This window comes from Oncorhynchus mykiss, chromosome 17 (assembly GCF_057628025.1).
Source record: "Oncorhynchus mykiss isolate SJ-2025 chromosome 17, ASM5762802v1, whole genome shotgun sequence".
Taxonomy (NCBI): domain Eukaryota; kingdom Metazoa; phylum Chordata; class Actinopteri; order Salmoniformes; family Salmonidae; genus Oncorhynchus; species Oncorhynchus mykiss.
In genome coordinates this window covers 21,151,008-21,176,152 of record NC_143038.1, presented here as the reverse complement: position 1 = coordinate 21,176,152, position 25,145 = coordinate 21,151,008, and the positions used below count along the sequence as shown (strand labels likewise).

The following is a 25,145-nucleotide window of genomic DNA, read 5'->3' as shown; positions in this document are numbered from 1 at the left end:
TTCTATTCCAAACTTAAGCCTTCAACCTTAAATATTATATAAACTGAACAAAAATATAAACACAACATGTGAAGTGTTGGTCCCATGTTTCATGAGCTGAAATAAAAGATCCCAAAAATTTTGTTTACATCCCTGTTAGTGAGCATTTCTCCTTTGCCAAGACAATCCATCCACCTGACAGGTGTGGCATATCAAGATGCTGATTAAACAGCATGACCATTACACAGGTGCATGCTCATCGTCCTCACCAGGGTCTTGACCTGACTGCAGTTTGGCATCGTAACCAACTTAGGTGGGAAAATATGTGTAGTCTTCACAGATGAATCCCGGTTTCAACTGTACAGGGCAGATGGCAGATATTGTGTATTGCGTTATGTGGGCAAGCGGTTTGCTTGTGTCAATCTTGTGAGAGAGTGCCCCATGTTTGCGGTGGGGTTCTGGTATAGACAGGCATAACTACGGACAACGAACACAATTGCATTTTATCAATGGCAATTTGAATGCACAGAGATACCATCACGAGATCCTGAGGCCCATTGTAGTGCCATTCATTCGCCGCCATCACCTCATGTTTCAGCATGATAATGAACGGCCACTTGTCGCAAGGATCTTTACACAATTCCTGTTAGCAGAAAATGTACTAGTTTTCCCATAGCTTGCATACTCACCAAACATGGCATCCACTGAACACATTTGGGATGCTCTGGATCGACGTGTACGACAGCGCGTTCCAGTTCCCGCCAATGTCCAGTAACTTCGCACAGCCATTGAAGAGGAGTGGGACAACATTTCACAGGCCACAATCACCAGCCTGATCAACTCTATGTGAAGGAGATGTGTCGTACCGCATGAGGCAAATGGTGGTCACACTAGATACTGACTGGTTTTCTGATCCACACCCCTACTATATTTGTATTCTCAGACATCAATAGATTAGGGCCAAATGTAACAGGTATCAGTGTTGGTAAACATTTACATAAACTGAACTTATTTGCCAATATACCAGACTAATATCAAAAACTCAATGTTCTGTAATTTCAGAATACTCTAAAATGTCAGGATATGAAATGTAAGTGGAAAAAACTGAAATAATGGCAAAAGGAAAAAGAAAAGCACATGAACTACAGCGATCCTATAAGTTAAATAATTAGTAAGTGACAAAAAAACAAATATACAAAAGGTAACTTTATATCATTCCTCAACAACATGAAAGCAGATTCATTAATTCATTAATTAAATGGAACAATATTCACATAAATATTACAGGAAGAATACACTTCATTAGAATGGCATGGCTCTCAAAGGCTTTATATATATTTTCGGTAATACCAATTACCTCACTGAAGACATTCTTTAAAAAATATTACTTGGCCACTACAGACTTTATATGGGAAAATAAAACTCACAGAATAAATAGGAACGTTTTACATCTCCCTAAGTCTGAGGGTGGATTTAACCATCCAGACATGGAATTGTATCAACTCACCACCCAAGGCTTTTATTTGGGACATTGTTAAAGGCACTAAAGAGGAACAATGGGTACATATTGAAGATGTGCATGCTCATCCCCAGTATCTTTTCATGTGTCTGTTTTTCAAAGGACTGAGCTAAGAACATCATAGTTAAGAACACTATAACACTATTGAAGAAAACTAAACAGATTCTACAAGAAACAATATCACTTCCAAAATACACACCCCTATGGAACAATCCATGCAGTTTTCAGAATTCACAGATACATTGGTCCACATCAAAAACGAAAGGCATAGAATCCGTAAATGACTTGGTAATAGGAAATAAAATGATTTCCATTACAGAATTAAAAAGCCATTTTGGACTGACCAATATAGAAATCATGACATTTTGATCTGAAATCTTTTGGACATCAGAGCAATGCTGAGGCAATTCTATTTGAATCAGAAAAGGTAAGGATATAGGTAAGGTATGGCTGTTGTGTGACCATACTGCAACACCGGCAGTCATGAGTCATGACCGCAGTCAAATTCCCTGTGACCTTTGGTCATGGTAATCTCATTCTAAGACTGCGCAAATATATGACGCTGATGGGTAGCCTACCAAACTTGCTAATGTCCCTTGCTAATGATCTGGTACTCAGTGCTCTATTGTCCCTCTAACCACTCTCTAAAGACATCATGATTGAATTTGAATAATCTGAATGATGAGGACAAAACTTGTATGGTGGGAGTTAGATTTCCCATTCCGAAATGGACAACAGAAAGCCCCGGACCCAACATGCATACGTGTTCTGAAAGGACCTAAAATGACAACTGGTCCGATCTGAGTGAAGGAAGCAGCAGAAAAGCCAATTGTTTTGATACTTTATTAAACCGGAGCTATGGAGAAAGGGAGAGAGAGGCAAAGAGTGAGCAGCTGTAAGCTATTAAGGATGCGGAAGCTGTTCGGTGTGTGAATGTGAGTAAAAGGCAATTTATGCTTGATCCGTATATAGAAAATGTGGTTGCAGGTGCCATATGGATGGTGTGATGCAATTGAGGAGCCTCCGGGGGCATGTAAAGGCCTAATTGAGCTCCATACTACATCACCGTGCCATTCTAAAATGTTATAACAATGCAGAGGGCTCAGTATTGCTCTGCATTGACATGATTGGTTGAATGTAGGTGAGGACGGGAGGTCCTGTATAAACACAAACTCACTTCCTTGTCAACTTCCTCCACAACATCTCTGCGCTGCTCTGCGAAGCGCAAGAAGTATAAATGCCCTGACAACTGCAGAATCCATTATGTATGTAAATGCTGCATGGCCACTGCAGACCTCGAATTGACCATGCAAAGTATTTTAGCCTACACATAATTCCACTAAGATTATAGCCGAAGTAGCAGCCTTCCTGTTGGATTTTGGTTGTTGTGTTGTAACCTTTCATTCTCATTTCACTTTTAAATCTGTAATTTTAATTCCATTTTACATTGATTAGAAACCCCGTAACCTTCTTGTCACGACTTCCACCGAAGTTGGCTCCCCAGCCTGTTCGAGAGGTGCTCGGCGGTTGTCGTCACCGGCCTACTAGTTGCCACCGATCCCTTTTTCGTTTCGTAGGCTACCCGCCCTTGTTTTGTGCGGGATTACTCATATGTTACGTGTGTATGTTGTTTGGTGTTCGTGCTCTGGACCTGGTACCCTGTGTGTTGGGTTGGTCCAAATTTTCCGCACCCTGTGTTGTTGGGCATTATTCTCAGTGCGATATTAAAGTGCACGTCTTCCTGTGGAACTATATGCCACAGGAAGACGGCCACAGTGGATCCAGGTGAGCTTTTGGCTTTCTGCCCATCAACATCTCAGCTGGTGCCTGTCTTGTTGTTTTTTTGTGGCGTGATGCGGTTCTGGAACAAGAACCGAGAGAGCTTAGTTGTGATGGTTCCCCCAGTCATCCTTTTTAGGCCCTCTTTCAGTGTGTGAACGTTCCACTCCGCTAAGCGGTTTGAGGCCGAGTGAAACAGAGCACTGCAGACATGGTGAATCCCGTTTCTCTGCATGAGTTCTTGGAACAAGTCACAGGTAAAGATTGTTCCGTTGTCGGACACAAGAGAGTCAGGTAGACCATGGGTTGCAAAAACCTGCAGAAGCTTTTTGATGGTTGTGGTCGCTTGATGTTGCTCATGATGTGAGCCTCCAGCCATTTGGAGTGCGCGTCCACCATGACAAGGAACATGTGGCCCATAAAAGGACCTGCAAAGTCTATGTGCAGCCTGGACCATGGGCAGTCAAGACACTCCCACAGATGTAGTGGCGTGGGTGGCACACCATCTTCTGGTTGATCTGGCACTTGTTTTCCATGTCCTGATCCATGTTAGGCCACCAGATGTAAGATCTGGCTAAACGTTTCACCCGGGAGGCACCCGGGTGAGCCTCGTGGACCTCATCCATGACTTGTGAACGGCCAGGGGGCGGAAAAACCACTCTGGACCCCAAGAGTATGCAGCCATCCTGCGCTTTTACGCTTTGCATAAGGTTTAATTCCATCATCCTCTACTACAGGAGGCCAACCTTGCATAAGGAATATTTTCACTTGCACCAGGATAGGATCCCGGTCTGTCCACTGTTTGATCTGTTTGGCATTAACAGGTGAGTTTGACAATCTCTCTATTAGGAAAATTGTCTCGGGAGGCACCACAGTTGTGGCGGGCATCTCTGGTAGTGGGAGATGGCTGAGCGCATCTGCGTTTGCATTGTCCTTCCCCGCTCTGTACACAATAGTGTACTGGTAAGCTGACAGTGTGCGGGCCCAGCGCTGTACCCTTGCTGAAGCCTTGAGAGGAATGCATCTTGATTCACTAAAAAAAGATCATCAGTGGTTTGTGGTCAGTGCATATGGTGAAATGACGCTCATAGAGGTACTGATGAAAGCAAATAGCACAAAAATAAACATCTATACACTGCGTCAATGAAATTGAACGTTGGCTACATACAGTGCCTTGCAAAAGTATTCGGCCCCCTTGAACTTTGCGACCTATTGCCACATTTCAGGCTTCAAACATAAAGATATAAAACTGTATTTTTTTGTGAAGAATCAACAACAAGCGGGACACAATCATGAAGTGGAACGACATTTATTGGATATTTCAAACTTTTTTAACAAATCAAAAACTGAAAAATTGGGCGTGCAAAATTATTCAGCCCCTTTACTTTCAGTGCAGCAAACTCTCTCCAGAAGTTCAGTGAGGATCTCTGAATGATCCAATGTTGACCTAAATGACTAATGATGATAAATACAATCCACCTGTGTGTAATCAAGTCTCCGTATAAATGCACCTGCACTGTGATAGTCTCAGAGGTCCGTTAAAAGCGCAGAGAGCATCATGAAGAACAAGGAACACACCAGGCAGGTCCGAGATACTTTTGTGAAGAAGTTTAAAGCCGGATTTGGATACAAAAAGATTTCCCAAGCTTTAAACATCCCAAGGAGCACTGTGCAAGCGATAATATTGAAATGGAAGGAGTATCAGACCACTGCAAATCTACCAAGACCTGGCCGTCCCTCTAAACTTTCAGCTCATACAAGGAGAAGACTGATCAGAGATGCAGCCAAGAGGCCCATGATCACTCTGGATGAACTGCAGAGATCTACAGCTGAGGTGGGAGACTCTGTCCACAGGACAACAATCAGTCGTATATTGCACAAATCTGGCCTTTATGGAAGAGTGGCAAGAAGAAAGCCATTTCTTAAAGATATCCATAAAAAGTGTTGTTTAAAGTTTGCCACAAACCACCTGGGAGACACACCAAACATGTGGAAGAAGGTGCTCTGGTCAGATGAAACCAAAATTGAACTTTTTGGCAACAATGCAAAACGTTATGTTTGGCGTAAAAGCAACACAGCTGAACACACCATCCCCACTGTCAAACATGGTGGTGGCAGCATCATGGTTTGGGCCTGCTTTTCTTCAGCAGGGACAGGGAAGATGGTTAAAATTGATGGGAAGATGGATGGAGCCAAATACAGGACCATTCTGGAAGAAAACCTGATGGAGTCTGCAAAAGACCTGCGACTGGGACGGAGATTTGTCTTCCAACAAGACAATGATCCAAAACATAAAGCAAAATCTACAATGGAATGGTTCAAAAATAAACATATCCAGGTGTTAGAATGGCCAAGTCAAAGTCCAGACCTGAATCCAATCGAGAATCTGTGGAATGAACTGAAAACTGCTGTTCACAAATGCTCTCCATCCAACCTCACTGAGCTCGAGCTGTTTTGCAAGGAGGAATGGGAAAAAATGTCAGTCTCTGATAGTCTCTGCAAAACTGATAGAGACATACCCCAAGCGACTTACAGCTGTAATCGCAGCAAAAGGTGGCGCTACAAAGTATTAACTTAAGGGGGCTGAATAATTTTGCATGCCCAATTTTTCAGTTTTTGATTTGTTAAAAAAGTTTGAAATATCCAATAAATGTTGTTCCACTTCATGATTGTGTCCCACTTGTTGTTGATTCTTCACAAAAAAATACAGTTTTATATCTTTATGTTTGAAGCCTGAAATGTGGCAAAAAGGTCGCAAAGTTCAAGGGGGCCGAATACTTTCGCAAGGCACTGTAACTGCAAGTATAATATGAAAGTCCAAAAAACATGCCTCTGTACAAAAGGTTTAACTCACTGCAAAAAAAATAATCACCATTGTCAGCCTGTTAAGGAAGAGTCATTGCATAGCTACTTCAGAGTAACCAGTAAGTAATTACCACTAGTAAACCAGTAGGTGGCGCAGTAACTCACTGCTCTCTGCCATCTTGTCAATGATGTCATCTTTGTCAAGTCCCATAAGAATCTCCTTCTCTGTTGCCATCAAAAGGAACGCTTCAAGGTTCTCTTGAGTGAAGGAGGTTCTTAGACGGTTCTTCACAAATTTCAGGGTGGAGAAGAATCTCTCACAAGCCACCTGAGTGATGGATAGGGTGAGGAGGAACTTCTAGCCCAAACCAATGATGTGATGCGCATCCGTGAGCAGATTGTACTGAGACAGGAGAAGATAACTGCCCGATATGCTGCTTTCACGTGGTACAACTTCTGCTCACCAACTTCACACTTTCAACAGGATCCTCAAAGCCTTTCCCTGATTCATCACTGGAGGAAGCCCTTGTGTTGTACTCCTCCAATGCAGACGGTTTCAGTTTTTCCCACTGTTGTGCAAGGCTGATCAGTTCAGCCTATAATGCCTCAACAATGGCATGTTCAAATTCCAGTAAGCATTTGCTGAGCTCCTTCATGGCTGTCTTTGGAAGGCTCTTTTCTCTGATCTCAGGAAAATGCTTCGGATTCATGCAGGAGACATCTGTACACAGCACTGTATTTGCTGCATAACGGCTGTGAATACTTTCAACAACAGTGTCCAGTAACACATTGTGGATCTTGATTTTGTAATCCATGTATGCATTAGCAATGGGCTCGTTTTCTGCCAACTCACCTGGTTTTCTCTTCTTTTTTTTGTTCTCTTCTCTGGGAGAGCAGTCTGAGCTTCGGCATCACAGTCCTGCTGCTCCTCCAGAATGCCATTGGCCCGCTCAACAAAGTCGTCTGCTGCCCTCTTCACACCCTCAAAGTCTCGGGCACACTTTCTCAGGTTATCCTCCATTCCCGTCACCAAGTGCTGTGCTGTTATAATATCCATGCCACTTGTTTGCAAGTATTTAGAGAGGGGGGATGGCTACTCAATAATCATGAGAAAAATCTCAGCTGTAAGTATGGTTTCATACTTTAGGAGAGCATCCTTGTACCCTTGGGCCTTGATTCAGATGGCAGGTTTTATGGTCACATCCTTTTCAATTCTTTCCATAGTGATGACCACGGTCAGGCTTTGCAAAGCTTCCAAATACTTTCCTCAAGGCCTCATCTTTGGCCCACCAGCATGTTTCACCAATTACATCAAGCCATCTGTGTCTCCTGTCCTCACTGGTTTACTCCCATAGCTTCATGCGCTTGTAGGAATCTCGAATGAACACTGCAAAGTCATTCAGTAGTGAGAAAAGGGATTCACTTGCCACAACAACCCCAGTGGTGTCAGTAAGCACAAGGTTGAGTACATGTGAGTAACAATGTGACTTGGTTAGGAGACTCTTGTGAGCAATGCAGAGAAGCCCCTGTATTGTCCCTGCATATTAGCTGCTTGTCTGTTGCATTAGCAACACACTGTTGATATCTATGTCCATATTCTCAAGGGTCTGTTTCACAAGGTTCACAAAGTACTGTCCAGTCGATGACTCACAGTCAATGACTGCAATGAGTCTCTCATAGACGACATCTGCAACTACTGCACACTGGTCTTTCAATGTTAATTCCTGTGTTGTGTCCATTTGTATTGAGAACATCCCTGCCTTTCTCACTTCAACAGCAATTGTCTGCTGAATCAACATTCTGATGACTTCAATTACTTTATTTGCTGTTGTTTTGGACATCATAGTTACCAAGGACCCTCTTCCTTTATTTCCCATCTGCTTCTTGCTCTTCTCAATGCAATCACTAACATGCTCTTGCAGGCAGACATCATATCTGCTTAGCTACATTATATGCTCAAGGAACTTGCTATGATCGACTTCCAAGTTATATGCAGCTTCGTGTCTGTGTCCTCTGTAGCTAAGCCCATATTCACCAATAACTTTAACTACATCAATCACAAGTTCCATGACCTGCCTCCTCTTTCTGACCTGGTCTTGTTGAACTGACATTTGCTTATCACTCAGAAAGGTACAGATGTCTGCTTTGCTGGCTCTGAGGAAAAAGGCCTCTGCACTTTCTCGATGGGTCTTGCTTCTCTCATGTTCCTGTACTCTCTGATGGGCATGTTTCCAGGCCTGCATGCCTCCTTTGACAAATGCACTATCACTGGCGGAAGGTTTTGCGAATGCAAGACATACTGAGCAGAACAAGGAGTGAGTTACTTAATTGTATGTCAGCCATTTTCTGTTTGTGCCATCTTTGGAGTGGAATACATTGGGAATGACTCTTTGAGGGGTTTGTTTTGGGTGGTACTGAAAAAAAAATAGGTCAAAATCCTTGGACTGAGGACGGGCAAAATAATCAAATGGATTTTCAGTGCTTTCGCTGTCCCTTTCTTTTTCCCCTGTACTGGGCTCTGAACCTCTCTGCAGCAAGAGAGGGTGAGTCGCGCCTGATCCTTGGATTCTCTGTCAACTCATTCCTGCTTTTTATATTATCGCTGGTCAAGCTGACTATTCATGGCCAAAACGACCCTCAGGCCACCGGGAAATGTCACGGTGCTCCCGCCACTGCTCACAAACCCAATCATTGCGTAACTCGTCAATAACAAGACCCAACTATCCCATGACCAGACTCTGCGGACCCGGTGACAGGTCCAGTTGAAGACCCTAGAGTATACAGACATATTGAAGGGGTCAGATCATAGGATCCTAGGATTGCCATATTACGAGAAAGCTACGGGTGTCTAGTAGGAAGATAGTGTAAAATGTTGTTTTTTTTGCTACAATAAACTCACCCCCACATATAAGCATTATGTCATGCTTATTATAGCCGATAAAGTTCCCATGTCGACACATTAATATTCTACATAATGACAATTTTAGGCCAAAGTTGGAGAGGTAGTTGAAACAGTTGCAGTTTCAAACATTTAAATCACAGATGTCTAGGTGCCTGAAAGAATGTGAAAATGTTTGTGAGATTCCCCCAGATGTACCTGCAACAACATTCCTTAGCCCCAGGTTGTGAAAGGGTCTTTTGTCATTTGTGTTTTTCCAGTTGAGCTGTCTTGCCAGAGCATGACTTAACAGTGCTGCCATTATCCTTCTTGTTGTCGCTTGGACATTACAACCTCCAATGGTCCACAGATATGTGATGTAAAATTTAAGGGAAATAAATGAAAACTAAAATGTATAATGGAAAGAGAGACACTATTAGTAAGAAAGTTATTACTGTATTGAGTGAGTTTACCAAGTCGTTTCAACTTTGGTGGTCCTCAATGTTTTGTTCCATGCGATCAAGTTCATTATAGTATTGTAAGGGTAGGCTGAAGTCGTCAGATAAAGTGATCTCTGCTGTACTTGATCGAGAGAGACCTGACACCATCTTCTCAAGTTTTGTCAGTCTGTTCTTCATATCTTCAAGCGGATTGACCAAGTACCTATCAATACTTTGACAAGAAAGCATCTAATCACAAACTTTGGCCACATGTATTCAGTGAGGCTGAAAGCCCAATTGCGTTCTTTTTATAATGTCAGCTTAGCGAAGAATTTTGCAAGACATACCTTCAGACAAAGAGTGGCTAGCAGGCAAAGGGTGGCTCAGAGGCAGCGGATCTCTCGGCGCCAGAGGATGGCTTGGAGAGCATCTCACAGATTGGGGGTGACTCAAAGGAAGTGAGTGGCTCACAGGGTTCATAGGGTTGCTGGTAGACGGAGAGTTACTGGGAGGTGAAGGTATTGGCAAACTTATTGCTGGTGGTGGGACTGGAAGCACAGACAACTGGACACAGGTCACTTGCACTTGGAAAGGTCTGTTGCCTTTTCAGAGGTGCTGGCTCCAAATCAACGTATCGCTTGTTTGGTCTGGTGAAAATAGAGAACTATTTTAGATACATACCCCAAGACCACAAAAATATGAACGTAAATACTCTTCACATAACTTTGCTGTAATTATAACCGGCTATTTATTTTATAGCACTCGCAAGCCAACATTTCTCACAACTTGTGTAAATGTCATATCACATGCAGGACACACACGGTTGAAGTGTATAACATCACACAATTTTCATGAGGTGTATATTAATATTCAAGATATACTGTATTGTCCTAATAAATCAGAGGTTAAGGACTCAATAAACAGATCTTACTGTCTCGACCATTGACTGCGTTCAAGTTCTTCTGGATCACTTTTGTAAAACCATTTTGGTCTCTGCTTCTCTAGCTTTGAATCTTGCTTTTTCATAATCAACTGTAAGAAAGACAAACTCATTTAATTTGGCAGCTGTTCGCACTTTGTGGGACATACTGTACAAAAAATATATTCACCCCTTAATATGACACTATGCGGTTCAAGACGTTATTTCAGCACACCATATGGGTCAAAAAATCTAGTGCTATTTGCATGTTCCTATTGTATTTTTGTGGGTGACCCTACATGCAGAAAGAATTCAGAACAAATGCCTACCTTCTGTGCCTAAAATTGTCATCTCATATGAAATCCATGTTTCACCAGATACTTCACAACTCATTAAAGCTCTCGTGTTTGTTCGGATCGGTATAAAGTGGCCATAATGTTATGGATGAGTCCTCCTAATTCTATTTTTGCCGTTTGCAGGACAGTACGAGCTTGCTTTGGTAGATTTCGATGGAATTCCTTCAACACACCAAGAAGATCTGAGAGGGTTTTCTGTGGTATATCTTTTCTCAATGCCCACTCACATAACACCTTGCATAACTTTGCAGAATTATTATCTTCCTCTTCTTCCTCATCAAAGCTGTCACTTGCCTCTTCACTATCACCACTAACAAGATTTTCATCAAAAGAACTTAAGCAATCCAGATACACATCATCATCTTCATGATAAGGCTCCTCGTATAGAATCAATTCCAGATGAATGTCTTTTAACACTTGAGAATCATTAATATCCTCTAGTGAAGATGATGAATTGGCAAATGATTGGAGTATTCTTAATGTGCGCCTTCGTTTCGTCCAATAACTTATGCCAGACTTAACTGCCTTTGGACAGTGACTACTACTGCAAGTCAGTTATGCTTCAGAAAACTGACTACATTCAGAGGATGACTGGCTTTAACTCTGAGGCTTTTGTTCAGTATAGGTTTCAGAAAATCTGTGAAAAAAAGAAGATGTGAACCAGTGTGGAATAAGTGAAGAATGCTGGTTAAGTATACGGGATATGGTACAGCTAAATTATGGACACATCATTTGATAGATTGTTACTTGCCTTGCAAAATGTTAGACAGTTACACATTATTTTACTGTATCCAAATGACTTGACTAACCCCATTCCGTACAAATTTGCATAACCACAGCATTCAAACGAGGCTGCAATGAAAACTAACAGGACTTTAGTGACAGTATTGGCATCGAAATCTGAGGTGTGAACTACGTTTCTATTCAAGCGTCGACTGACATGGTAATGGCCCGATAGTATTGGAGAAAAGTTGAAAAAAAACGGACCCCTCTGACGTTGTACTTTAAATTGTGACGTGTCATGACATAACGTACAGCGTGCATAATGCAATTCATTCTGTGTTGTACAGCCTCTCTCCACCAGGTGTAGCGCTTTTCTCACAGATTAAAAACAAGAAAGGGACAGGGTGAGGAGGGATAACTAGTCAACTGTACAACTGAATGCATTTATTTTTTGCGTCATCACTGCAAGCCATCATGACTCTCAAAGGCTGCAACAGACACGGTTTACTTCTGAAGATAACTTTAGCGCCGCCCTAAAAACCCGATTCAAATTCGACACAAACCTTCAAACAGGTATGTAATGACACATTATATAAACTCTTTAAAGTGTTTTATTTACATTTTAGAGATGATAAGTTGAACAGATCGGGTGAAGAAAACAGTTTCCCCACACAGCTTATCTCCCACTTTCTCTATCATGCAGTAGGTTTCGCTTCCCCACCCGTCATTTTTAAAAAGACCCGACAGAGCTAATTGCCTTTTTCGATCATGCAGAGATGGGCAGCACGAAGGTCTCGTCATTGATTTTGCTGGAAAGAGGAGAAATTGTGCTTTACGATGGTATTCATGTTACAGTTGACCTGGAAGTATTACGTTTTTTGGGGAGCTAAAATAAGGTAAATTGTACATTACAGAGCGATGTACAAGTATAGAATATCACCACAGAAAAGAATGGTGGCAACTAACTTAGCCAGTCAAGTTAGAAGTGCACACATCTAGATGCTAGCCTGTGGTAACGTTAGCCCAAAATCAATAACCTTAAGATAGCAACCTAGTATAAGCTTACTCCCTTGCACTAGATGTGTACATTTTCATCTCAAGTTAGTTATGTCCCCTTTCATAGATGTTACTTAGCTAACGACTTACATGAGTCTTATTAGCCAAGTGATCTTAGTCAATTTAGGTTTGTAATATTTTTATGCTAACATCGTAATTCTGGGCCACCACACCGCTATAACCAGAAGCTAACTTTGTGTAAGTGACAGATTTCTGACCTATGGTGGCAGTTTAGCTTTAAAATACATATCTTTGCATTGAAATAGGTTGGGTTGAAACAGCGAATTCGATGATAATTGACTTACTTTTGTAAAACAGGCCACACAGTCAACATTAAAACCTCTTAAGGATAGGCGGGACGCAAATGTCTCAACTGGCCAATTGCCAGGGGAAATGCAGAGCGCCAGATTCAAATAAAATGCTATAAAATTCAAACTTTCATTAAATCACACATGTAAGATACTCAATTAAAGATACACTCGTTGTGAATCCAGCCAACATTTCAGATTTTTTAAATGCTTTTCGGCGAAAGCATAAGAAGCTATTATCTGATAGCCTGCACCGTCTACACCAGCAGTGAACAAAGAAGCTAGCATATTACAACCCTGCAGGCGCTACACAAAACGCTGAAATAAAATATGCATTACCTTTGACGAGCTTCTTTTGTTGGCACTCCAATATGTCCCATAAACATCACAATTGGTCCTTTTGTTCGATTAATTCCCTCCATATATATCCAAAATATCCATTTATAAAACGCGTTTGATCCAGAAAAAAAACAGCTTACAAAAACGCAACGTCACTACAAAATATTTCAAAAGTTGCCTTTAAACTTTGCCAAAATATTTCAAACTACTTTTGTAATACAACGTTAGGTGTTTTTAAATGTTAATAATCGATCAAATTGTAGACGGGGCAATCTGTATTCAATACAGGAAAGATAACAAACCAGCGCTGCTTTGCACGTCTTGCGCAACTCACAAAAGTGTCCCCAGTTCCGAGTTGGCCTACTTCTTCATTGCACAAAGGAATAACCTCAACCGAACCTCAACCGAATTCCAAAGACTGGCGACATCCATAGGTTCCTATGAAATATCCCATGGCAAAGACAATAGAGGGAACAAAGGGGGGAAAAATAAATACAATTCTGAACAGTTAGTCCTCTGGTTTTTGCCTGCTACATAAGTTCTGTTATACTCACAGACATGATTCAAACAGTTTTAGAAACTGTGTTTTCTATCCAAATCTACAAATAATATGCATATCTTATATTCTTGGTAAGAGTAGCAGGAAGTTGAAATTGGGCACGCTATTTATCCAAAAGTGAAAATTCTGCCCCCTAGCTCTAAGAAGTTTTAAGTAACTTCATCATAGTGCTAACGTTAGCCTAGCTAGTTAACGTTAGCTATTATAGCTCTTGCTAAATTAGTTTGTTGTCCAGACAAGCAATGTTACCATCGGTAAAATATTCAAACCAGTTAGTCTAGGTAGCTTACCCATTTACTAAGTTAACCATTTTTTTTTTCTTCACAAAACAAGTAACATTAACAAATGTTATGGCTGAGCCGATTGCTTACCTGTCAGTTTGTGAAGTCGACCGTTCCCTCAATAAAAACAGTTTACATTTAAACACAGGCTCGCGTACGTCTTCACTGAGTGCGGGTCCAATCTCAACCGCTCAGTGGTGGCCCAGAAGGTTCTCGACTGCGAGGGGCCTCTGATGGCTGATTTCGGCTCTCTCAGCCCCAAAGGGCCCCGCCCAATCATGTTTGCTTGGACAATAACCATGAACACATGAATAGCATGCATACTATATTGCAGGTAAGTACAATACATACAGTGCCTTGCGAAAGTATTCGGCCCCCTTGAACTTTGCGACCTTTTGCCACATTTCAGGCTTCAAACATAAAGATATAAAACTGTATTTTCTTGTGAAGAATCAACAACAAGTGGGACACAATCATGAAGTGGAACGACATTTATTGGATATTTCAAACTTTTTTAACAAATCAAAAACTGAAAAATTGGGCGTGCAAAATTATTCAGCCCCCTTAAGTTAATACTTTGTAGCGCCACCTTTTGCTGCGATTACAGCTGTAAGTCGCTTGGGGTATGTCTCTATCAGTTTTGCACATCGAGAGACTGACATTTTTTCCCATTCCTCCTTGCAAAACAGCTCGAGCTCAGTGAGGTTGGATGGAGAGCATTTGTGAACAGCAGTTTTCAGTTCTTTCCACAGATTCTCGATTGGATTCAGGTCTGGACTTTGACTTGGCCATTCTAACACCTGGATATGTTTATTTTTGAACCATTCCATTGTAGATTTTGCTTTATGTTTTGGATCATTGTCTTGTTGGAAGACAAATCTCCGTCCCAGTCTCAGGTCTTTTGCAGACTCCATCAGGTTTTCTTCCAGAATGGTCCTGTATTTGGCTCCATCCATCTTCCCATCAATTTTAACCATCTTCCCTGTCCCTGCTGAAGAAAAGCAGGCCCAAACCATGATGCTGCCACCACCATGTTTGACAGTGGGGATGGTGTGTTCAGCTGTGTTGCTTTTACGCCAAACATTACGTTTTGCATTGTTGCCAAAAAGTTCCATTTTGGTTTCATCTGACCAGAGCACCTTCTTCCACATGTTTGGTGTGTCTCCCAGGTGGCTTGTGGCAAATATCTTTAAGAAATGGCTTTCTTCTTGCCACTCTTCCATAAAGGCCAGATTTGTGCAATATACGACTGATTGTTGTCCTATGGACAGAGTCTCCCACCTCAGCTGTAGATCTCTGCAGTTCATCCAGAGTGATCATGGGCCTCTTGGCTGCATCTCTGATCAGTCTTCTCCTTGTATGAACTGAAAGTTTAGAGGGACGGCCAGGTCTTGGTAGATTTGCAGTGGTCTGATACTCCTTCCATTTCAATATTATCGCTTGCACAGTGCTCCTTGGGATGTTTAAAGCTTGGGAAATCTTTTTGTATCCAAATCCGTCTTTAAACTTCTTCACAACAGTATCTCGGACCGGCCTGGTGTGTTCCTTGTTCTTCATGATGCTCTCTGCGCTTTTAACGGACCTCTGAGACTATCACAGTGCAGGTGCATTTATACGGAGACTTGATTACACACAGGTGGATTGTATTTATCATCATTAGTCATTTAGGTCAACATTGGATCATTCAGAGATCCTCACTGAACTTCTGGAGAGAGTTTGCTGCACTGAAAGTAAAGGGGCTGAATAATTTTGCAAGCCCAATTTTTCAGTTTTTGATTTGTTAAAAAAGTTTGAAATATCCAATAAATGTCGTTCCACTTCATGATTGTGTCCCACTTGTTGTTGATTCTTCACAAAAAAAATACAGTTTTATATCTTTATGTTTGAAGCCTGAAATGTGGCAAAAGGTCGCAAAGTTCAAGGGGGCCGAATACTTTCACAAGGCACTGTATTTAATGTAATTAATTTTATAGTGTCCACACAACAACAATGTGTATTAGACTAACTTGTCAAATTGCTCTCTGTATAAAGTGACTAGTCCACGTAATTATCGCAGATTGAGTTTTGCCCTCCCTTTGAAATTTAGAGTTACATGCATTGTGTTAGTTTTGAAAAGAGAGGCCTACAGCCAACAGATAGAACATTAAGATTATGAATGAATTTAATAAGGAGCTAGCTCTTTCTTCAACCTTGCACATAATACACTGCTATTGCCCAATAATCATATTACATACTGTAGGCTATTTTAAATGGACGTGTACACCTAAATGTAGTGCTATAACATTTTATATGCATTTTATAATAATCTGCTTCGTCACATATTTGACTCGAGGAGGAAGAGCATTACAAAGTGTAAAATAGGATTGTAGTTTGCACTCTCATTATCATCGTACAGATGGTAGTATTGCAGTTCTTAAGTCCGGAGGCCTCGAATCGGCAGTCTTAATGTAGGAAGACACTTAGCTGTCATTAGTATATTCTTATGTAGGCTACACGTAAATGCAGGCCTACAACGTTTAATGGCGCCGGATGGGCTCCTAACCAACTGTGTAACTTATTATGTAAATAAAGTTTATTCTACCGCCTCTTATGACCAAAAAAAAGCTACTGGACATGGAGATTACTCACCTTGATCTGGACAAAGTGTTCTCTTTAATATTAGAGTCCGACTCGAAGGATATAATGCTTTCTGGAGAACAGGTCCAAATCCATGTCATTCGCGTAAAGAAAAGGCGGCGATACCGAGGGAGAAGGTCGGGATGCCTTGTTAGGATTCATAAGAAAGTGAGTAAATCGCCATTACCATCGATAAATACCTTTTTATCTCGCTTCGAGGCAAATAACACAAGCATGCAATGAGAGCACCAGCTGTTGCGGACGACTGTGTGATCACTCTCTCCGTAGCCGATGTGAGCAAGATCTTTAAACAGGTCAACATTCAAAAGGCCGCGGGGCCAGATGGTTTTTCAAGCTCTCCCTGACCGAGTATGTAATACCTACAGGTTTCAAGCAGACCACCATAGTCCCTGTGCCCAAGAATGCGGTAACCTGCCTAAATGACTACCGCCCCGTAGTACTCATGTCGGTAGCTATGAAGTGCTTTGAAAGGCTGGTCATGGCTCACGTCAACACCATCATCCCGAATACCCTAGACCCACTCCAATTCGCAAACCGCCCCAACAGATCCACAGATGATGCAATCTCAATCGCACTCCACACTGCCATTTCCCACCTGGACAAAAGGAACACCTAGATGAGAATGCTGTTCATTGACTTCAGCTCAGCGTTCAACACCATAGTGCCCACGAAGCTCATCACCAAGCTAAGGACCCTGGGACTAAACACCTCCCTCTGCAACTGGATCCTGGACTTCCTGACGGGCCACCCCCATGTGGTAAGGGTAGACAACAACACATCTGACACACTGATCCTCAACACTGGTTCCCCTCAGGGGTTTGTGCTTAGTCACCTCCTGTACTGCCTGTTCACCCACGACTGCGTGGCCAAGAATGACTTCAACACCATCATTAAGTTTGCTGATGACACAACAGTGGTAGGCCTGATCACCAACAACGAGACAGCCTATAGAGAGGAGGTCAAAGACCTGGCCGTGTGGTGCCAGGCCAACAACCTCTCCCTCAATGTGAGCAAGACAAAGGAGATGATCATGGACTACAGGAATACGATGGCCGAACAGGCCCCTTTTCACATCGACGGGGCTGAAGTGAAGGGTTTTGAGAGTTTCGAGTTCCTTGGTGTCCACATCCCCAACAAACTATCATGGTCCAAGACTATACACCAAGACAGTCATGAAGAGGGCACGACAACACCTTTTCCCCCTCAGGAGACTGAAATGATTTGGCATGGGTCCCCAGATCCTCAAAAAGTTCTACAGCTGCACCATCAAGAGCATCCGGACCGGTTGCATCACCACCTGGTATGGCAACTGCTTGGTATCTAATGCTACAGAGGTTAGTGCGTACGGACCAATACATCCCTGGGGCCAAGCTTCCTGCCATCCAGGACCTATATACCAGGCGGTGTTAGAGGAGGGCCCAAAAAATTGTCAGACTCCAGTCACCCAAGTCATAGACTGTTCTCTCTGCAAGCGTTACTGGAGTGCCAAGTCTAGGTCCAAAAGGCTCCTTAACAGCTTCTATCCCCAAGCTATACGACTGCTGAGCAATTAATCAGATGGCCACCTGGGCTATTTGCATTCACAGGCATTGAAGTGTTTATTCCTCAACAAAAAAGCTTGATGTGAGGGGGGCTTCAAACCACAGTGAAAGTGCACTATCGATTTCGAGTCAACCCCTTTAGGAGGTGTGTGCCACCTAGAAATACATTTATGATAAACGTATGTTGTAAGGACCTCTTATATTTTTTTCCATAACAGCACATGGATGTGTGGGAAACATAAACAAAAATGTGGGATTTTGTCATATTGCGAAAAGTGAAAATGTTGTCTAACTTTAGTAGTAGCTATAACTAGTCAAGGATGCATCAATGCAATATTGGCACACAACATTTTGTTATAGACAAACAGAAACAAAAGTAATTATTGAATTTGTTGGTTTAAAATATCCCTCTAGTGGCCAGAGGATATAATGTTTTAGATCTTTGAATAAACATTTTTATTGTCACATACAATCAGTGCCACCTGTTAAGGTTTGCATTGGGCTAATGTGTGCCATGTTATCTGATAGGACCAGCTACAATTTAGCGTTTTATCACATGCATGTACATTTTAAGTGGCTGATACACATTTTGTCCTCTAGAACTTGTTTAAATTTAAATGGTTGCTTGTGTTTGTAAGTACGGACCCACCATGTTTTGAGACTATATTTGTTTACAAACAAAGAAGTAAAACAAGCTTGTATTTTAGGTTCTGATAGGGTATGACAGTTGAACTAAGCTCATTAAGGATTTATAAGCTATGAATCAATGGGTACATATTATTAATTCCTAATTACAAAAATGGATGTAGCAGATTGTACCTTTTTCCCCCCAGAAATGAGAATACACTATATATACAAAAGTATGCAGACACCCCTTCAAATTAGTGGATTCGGCTATTTCAGCAAAACCCGTTGCAGCCAGGTTTATAAAACACAGCCATGCAAGACAAATATTGGCAGTAGAATGGCCTTACTTGAGAGCTCAGTGACTTTCAACGTGGCACTGTCATTGGATGCCACCTTTCCAACAAGTCTGTTTGTCAAATATCTGCCCTGCTATAGCTGCCCCGGGTCAACTGTAAGTGCTGTTATTGTGAAATCAAACTTTAGGAGCAACAACGGCTCAGCTGCGAAGTGGTAGGCCACACAAGCTCACAGAATGGGAGCGCTGAAGTGCATAGCGCATAAAAATTGTCTGTCCTCAGCTGCAATGCTCACTACCGAGTTCCAAACTGCCTCTGGAAGTAACGTCAGCACAAGAACTGTTCGTCGGGAGCTTTATGAAATAGGTTTAGCATGGTTGTGGTTAAGCCCCTTAGTTCCAGTGAATGGAAATCTTAACCCTACAACATACTATGACATTCTAGACGATTCTGTGCTTCCAACTTTGTGGCAACAGTTTGGGGAAGGCACTTTCCTGTTTCAGCATGACAATGCCCCCGGGCACAAAGCGAGGTCAACAAAGAAATGGTTTGTCGAGATTAGTGTGGAAAAACTTGACTGGCCGGCACGAGCCCTGACCTCAACCCCATCGAACACCTTTGGAATGAATTGGAACACTGACTGCGAGCCAGGCCTAATCGCCCAATATCAGTGCCCAACCTCACTAATGCCCTTGTGGCTGAATGGAAGTCCACGCAGCAATGTTAAACATCCAGTTGAAATCCTTCCCAGAGCTTTCTGAGCTAAAGGTTAGCTGATGACCACTAGCAGTGGTTAGCTGACTACTAGCTAGTAGCTAATGAGCTGGATTCCGGTTCCGAGGTAAATAAAAATACTTTCGAAAAAAACAGATCCACACCACATTGGGTGAGGCGGGTTGCAGGAGAGTATTTTGAAGTTGAGGTTTAGAAAAATATAAAAAAGATACGCAAAGAAAAATATATATACACATGGGAAACGACAAGACGAAGGACAAAGACGTTTGACTGCTACGCCATCTTGGAAATCTGTTTTTAGAGGATATGTTGCTTTGTTAACATGACAGCAAATGTTTTATTTGATTGAGCGCCATTTAGGTTAGGCTATTTGATCGGAGAAATCTGCATGATGTAAATAGTGTCCTTCTCATTGCATTGTCATACATTTTATCTCCAGCCTGTAATCTTCAGAAAAAGCCACATACTCTTTGTACCATGTACTTTATATGCTACATGATTTATGTTAGATCATTTGTTTTGACTGAACGTTGGTGGAGCGCTGCATAGACAGCACCCTGGAGAGGCGCGCTGGCAATGGACAGGCAAAATATTTTGCGCTCATTCCTTTGACAGTGGGCACTGCTTTTCAAAGGGCGGCTTCAGCGCTCACATAAAAAAGCCCATATGCAGCTGGTTGAGAGAAATTGTCATTGTTTTTGGGCAGAATTATGTGAGGTTTTACGTGTTGTTGTTGGAAGTGTGCCTTGGTCATTGTAGCTCAGAAAATGCCGCCCTCGTCAATCTGCCGCCATAGGCCGTGCCTATAGCATATCATAATCACATCAATAAATTGGTTTTGACAAACTCTGAACAACACTAAATTAAGTAAAGAGAGTCTGCTGTAATGTTTCTTATTAAGCCTTTATTACAGAAAAGACTAAAAAGAGTCGCATTCATTCGTGAATGCCATTTCCGAAATGAAACTGTTTATTTATTGTTTAAGCTAATTATTCAAGGCTCGCTTTATTTAATTTTAAAACTAAAATGCTTGATTGCATTTCAAATCATGAATGACTCATCTGCGGTGTCACAACATGAACAAATTAATGAGTGATTGATACAGTAGCCTATAGAAGTAATGAACTTTAGGCCTAAGTAAGACTAAAAAGGATGTGCTCTTAGGCCTACATCTCGATGGTGGTTAATTAGGATAGGAGTCTCTCTAGCGGGACAACTTCCGGTGAAGCTGGAGGGCGCGCAATTCAAATAAATAATCATACAATTATGGATTTGAAACATTTAGGTAATACTGTATAAGTATCTTATATCGGCTGAAAGCTGAAATTCTTGTTAATCTAAATCGCTGTCCGAATTACAGTAGCTGCCTAAATATGGTTCCCAATCAGAGACAACGATAAACACCTGCCTCTGATTGAGAACCACTCCAGGCAACCATAGACTTACCTAGAACACTCAACCGAACACAACCCCATGGACAAAACAAGACACATAAATCACCCATGTCACACTCTGGCCTAACCAACATAATAAAGAAAACACAGAATACTAAGGCCAGGGCGTGACAGTACCCCCCCCCCCCCCCCGGCCGCACACCTAAACCCATAGGGGAGGGTCTGGGTGGGCGTCTGTCCACGGTGGCGGCTCTGGCGCGGGACGTGGACCCCACTCCAACACAGTCTCAGTCCGCTTACTTAGCGTCCCTTGAGTGGCGACCCTCGCCGCCGACCTTGGCCTAGTAACCTTAACAAAGGGCCCCACTGGACTGAGGGACAGCTCGGGACTGAGGGGTAGCTCGGGACTGAGGGGTAGCTCGGGACTGAGGGGTAGCTCGGGACTGAGGGGTAGCTCAAGCAGGTTGACGGCTCTGGCGGATCCTGGCTCAATGGCGGCTCCTAGCTGACTGGCGGCTCTGGACAGACGGGAGACTCTGGCCGCTCTGGACAGACGGGAGACTCTGGCCGCTCTGGACAGACGGGAGACTCTGGCCGCTCTGGACAGACGGGAGACTCTGGCCGCTCTGGACAGACGGGAGACTCTGGCCGCTCTGGACAGACGGGAGACTCTGGCCGCTCTGGACAGACGGGAGACTCTGGCCGCTCTGGACAGACGGGAGACTCTGGCCGCTCTGGACAGACGAGGCGCACTGTAGGCCTGGTGCATGGTGCCGGCACTGGTGGTACTGGGCCGAGGATACGCACCTCAGGGTGAGTGCGGGGAGGAGGAACAGTTAGTACTGGGCTCTGGACACGCACAGGAAGCCTGGTGCGGGGAGCTGCCACCGGAGGGCTGGTGTGTGGATGCGGCACTGGATGGACTGAACCGTGCAGGCGCACTGGAACTCTTGAGCACAGAGCCTGCCTAACCTTACCTGGTTGATGAATGCTCCCGGTCGCCCTGCCAGTGCGGCGAGGTCGAATAGCCCGCACTGGGCTGTGCAGGCGAACCGGAGACACCATGCGTAAGGCTGGTGCCATGTACGCCGGCCCAATGAGACCAGATGCGTAGAGCCGGCTTCATGGCACCTGGCTCGATGCCCACTCTAGCCCGGCCGATACGAGGAGCTGGTATGTACCGCACCGGGCTATGCACCCGCACTGGGGACACCGTGCGCTCCACATCATAACACGGTGCCTGCCCGGTCTCTCTAGCCCCCCGGTAAGCACAGGAAGTTGGCACAGGTCTCCTACCTGGCTTCGCCATACTTCCTGTGTGCCCCCGCCCAATAAATGTTTGGGGCTGACTCTCGGGCTTCCTTGCCAGCCGTGTTCCCTCGTATCGCCGGCTCCTCTCTCCGGCTGCCTCTGCTCTCCTAGCTGCCTCCACCTGTTCCCATGGGAGGTGATCCTTTCCCGCCAGGATCTCCTCCCAAGTGTAGCAACCCTTGCCGTCCAACACATCATCCCATGTCCATTCCTCCTTGCACTGCTCCTGCTGCCGCTGCCTGTCACCACGCCGCTTGGTCCTGTTGTGGTGGGTGATTCAGTAACGGTTTTATTCCTGGGAAAGGAAGGAGGGCCAAAATGCAGCGTGGTTATTTATAAACATCTTTAATAAAGACGAAAACGTAAACACTATACAAAATAAGAAAACGTGGAAAAACCGAAACAGTCCTAACTGGTGCAAAACACAGAGACAGGAACATTCACCCACAAAATACCTAAAGAATATGGCTGCCTAAATATGGTTCCCAATCAGAGACAACGATAAACACATGCCTCTGATTGAGAACCACTCCAGGCAACCATAGACTTACCTAGAACACTCAACTGAACACAACCCCATAGACTACAAAACCCCTAGACAAAACAAGACACACAAATCACCCATGTCACACCCTGGCCTAACCAACATAATAAAGAAAACACAGAATACTAAGGCCAGGGCGTGACACTGATGGACTGTTCCATCCCCAAGGCCTCCACAATGGATCAATCCACAGACATACTGTATGTCTTGTACACTATGATATTTTTTATTTGAATTTGTTTTGCTCCTGCTCGACTAAAGAAATCTTGGTCGACCAACACCCTATTGACCAAACAATCGACTAGTCTACTAAATGGGGTCAGCCCTATAATAAATCAATCAATAAAATAAAAGCACTTTTTACATAAGCAGAGCGATGCAGATATAGAAGAATGGTGGCTAGGAAAAACTCCCTAGAAAGGCAGGAACCTCAGAAGAAACCTAGAGCAAAACCAGGCTCTGAAGGGTGGCCAGTCCTCTTCTGGCTGTGCTGGTGAAGATTATAAGAGTACATGGCCATTAAGGCTAGATCGTTCTTCAAGAATGGCAAACGTTCATAGATGACCCGCACGTTCAAATAATTATCACAGTGGTTATAGTGGGTTCAACAGGTCAGCACCTCAGGAGTAAATGTCAGCCGAGCATTCAGAAGTCAAAACAGCAGGCCCGGGATAAGGTAGCAGGTCCTGGGAACAGGTCAACAGTCAAGATGTGCAACTTTTTGTTTCTGAAGCACAAATTTGTATGTTTTTTAAACAAGAATTTGGTGAAATGCAGTAGGCCTATGTTAGCGACCATATCATTAAGCCAAGGTGGTAGGCTATTAAAATATGTGTGTGAAAAAAATCCCATTCCATTTCACACTTGCTACTCCCCAAACCTCCTCACGGCCCTAGCTCACCCAACTTCTGTTGATTGATGGTTTGTTGGTCCAATCAGAAGGCGGAGGGTGGGTTTCACTAGCCAATCTGCTTTCTTGCAAGTGCAACACTGCTCTGGCTGCGTGGAGAATAGCCTACAAAGTGTGTATTCCAGTCACTTTTTGTCTTTCAACGTATGAAAACCAATATCTAAATATGTATTGTTGAACAATCTCTTTAAGTGAAAACACAGGACTGTACATTAGACAGGGTTTAAACTGTTATGGGTTAAGTTATTATATTTATCCATATAAATATCTTCACTCCTGTTGCTCATATGTGCATGGCCAAACATGATGTAGTATAATATGTCCACATGCTAACATCCCTGTGCTCATATCTTCAGGAATAAATCCATTTGAATTCAATCACTTTTTGACAGCACCCTTTTTGATTTGAACAAAACCTTCCATACATACAGTAATGCCCATTGTAGAAGTGCTCAGAAAGTGACTTTTTGGACCTCAATGCCAAAACATTCAAGAGATAAAGGAGCTCAAATTTGACCCATTTTGCATACCCCATCATACCATGATATATCCATGTCTTTATCACTGGAAATAATAAACAGTTGAGATTTATATAATTTAAAAGCTTACGAATAGGGTTGTCAAACTCCACTACATGACCAAATGTATGTGGACACCTGCTGGTCGAACATCTTATTCCAAAATCATTGGCATTACTATGCTATAACTTATAAAATTGGTATCATTGGAAATACTTAGTACTTAAATACTTAGTTTTTTTTTGAGATCCCATGCTCTTTCAATGGAAATCCACAGGTCCTATGTAATTCCAGCTCCCAGATTGCAATTCCCATAGCTTCCAGTAGATGTCAATAGTCTTTGTTCAAGGTTTCAGGCTTGTTTCTTCCAAAACGAGGAAGAAATGTTTTGGTACTGGGAGTCACAGTTGGAAATTGGTCTGTGGGTGCGTAATGAAGAGGATGCACAATTGCTAATTTTACTTTTCTATTGAACATACTTCTTTCCGTATGAAATATTATAGTTCATTTACATTTTAGGGTACCTGAGGATTTAATAGAAACGTAGTTTGACTTGTTTTAACTAAGTTTAGCAGTAGCTTTTTGGATTCCTTTGTCTGCAAGTTGAACCAGCCGGACACCTGTTGTCTCAGCGCTACTGGGGCATGGACCGCAACAAATGTCCCCATTCCAACTGCAATAAAGGACTACA

General features: G+C 42.9%; 1 long non-coding RNA gene across 2 annotated transcripts in view; it reads right to left on the bottom strand.

Annotated features, from left to right (window-relative positions):
* Positions 1 to 25,145, bottom strand: part of LOC149975859 (uncharacterized) — a 944,026-nt gene that overhangs the window by 896,049 nt on the left and 22,832 nt on the right. The window contains exon 3 of one of the 2 annotated variants that reach the window (XR_016487811.1): positions 22,655 to 22,777. The exons of the other annotated variant lie outside the window; for it this stretch is intronic. This is a non-coding gene — a long non-coding RNA (uncharacterized LOC149975859). Of the gene's footprint in view, positions 1 to 22,654; positions 22,778 to 25,145 lie in introns of those variants that run through there. 2 annotated transcript variants of the gene reach the window in all.